We start from the raw sequence: 1,566 nt of genomic DNA on the forward strand, positions 1-1,566 counted from the left end.
TAGCTTTCTTTCTTTCTTTTTAAAAATCTATTTCTTTTTTTATGAGAATGAAAAACAGAGAGAGAGAAAGACAAACACCTTCAATAGAGTCTTGCACTGTAACTTCTACCCAGCCTTCTCAACTAGCCAGGATCATGGATGGGTGTGCTGGCCTATATAGGCCAACTGGGAAGCAGACCCACCTGTGATCTTCCGTGTGGATCCAAGTTTGCTTGCGCAGTGCATTACTACTGCACTCTGAGCAGGCCTCTTCCTCGTGTTTTTCTGCTGACTTCTATTTTGTTTGCTTGTGGTTTTCCTACCCCTCTTCTCTGCCTCCCTTGTAGAGTCTCTGCTTAGTTTAATTCAGTTCTGTGTCTTTATACCATCTTCACCTCTATTGATGATTCCCAGATTCTCTGAAAGCAATCTTGACTTTTCTCTTGAGCTCCAGTCCCAAACTGTGAACAGCCTTCTACATATGTAAATCTGGAATCCTGAAGGTACTTTAAAACTGTTCTGTTTTGTATTCTTTCTTTCCTTCTTCTACTTTTAATTTTTTTCCAGGAAGATTTTTGCTATAGGAGCTTGTGTGTTCTCTGGAGAGACAGAGACAAAAAGTGAGAAATCACCTCCTAGAGGGGAAGGCCATGCTACAGTCCCTTCTCCTCCGTTCTCCTCTCAAGATCTTGGGCACACACGCACACTTTAAGTCACCAGATCTGAGAGTTGAACCATGGTCAACTATATGAAAGTCCAGCAATGTAATCATTATGCCATCAGCTGGTCCCCTGTCTTGTATTCTTGATCTCTGTCACCATTCACCCAGTTTTTCAAACTGGAAGTTTTAGTCATCTCTCTATCACCCTACTCTCTCACCTACTAAAACCCATCAATCCCCGAACTCCGTTAACTTCATTTATCTTAAATATATTTGTGCATGTTCTGTGAGGCAAGCGTCCTCCACAGTAGGGATACAGGAAAAAAAAAAAAAAAAGAAAAAGAAAAAAAAAAGAAGAGAAAAATCTCTGTCCTCATGGGACACAATCTGGTGGGAGACAAAAAAATAAATGAACCAGGGACCAGCAGGTAGCATGGTGGTTAAGGCTCTGGACATTTCCACATGGCCGACCATGGCCTGAGTCCTGAACCTAGTGGCTTACTTTCTCACTTTCTCTCTCTCTCTCTCTCTGGTCAAATTAAAAAAGTGAATGAATGAATAAAATTAAATTCGTATTTCTTAAAAACAACAATAAGTTAGAATGTGGCATAAAATATGGAAGATGGTGAAAAGTGGCATGGAGAATTTCTTTTTTTGTTTTTTAATTTTTTTAATTCACTCATTTATTATTATTATTATTATTATTATTATTTTAATTTGACCAGAGAGAGACAGAGGGTGAGAGTAAGAGAGAGAGGAAGTGAGAAACAAGCCACCAGATTCAGGACTTGAACCCTTGTCGGCCATGTGGGAGTGTCCAGCGCCTTAACCACCACGCCACCTGCTGGTCCCAACATGGAGAAATTTTAATTGTATCTTGTCTGGTGTTTCCTTTCCACTTGCGCTGCCACTGACCTGAATCGGGC

Source organism: Tupaia chinensis, unplaced genomic scaffold (assembly GCF_000334495.1).
Source record: "Tupaia chinensis unplaced genomic scaffold, TupChi_1.0 Scaffold144568_1, whole genome shotgun sequence".
Classification (NCBI taxonomy): Eukaryota; Metazoa; Chordata; class Mammalia; order Scandentia; family Tupaiidae; genus Tupaia; species Tupaia belangeri.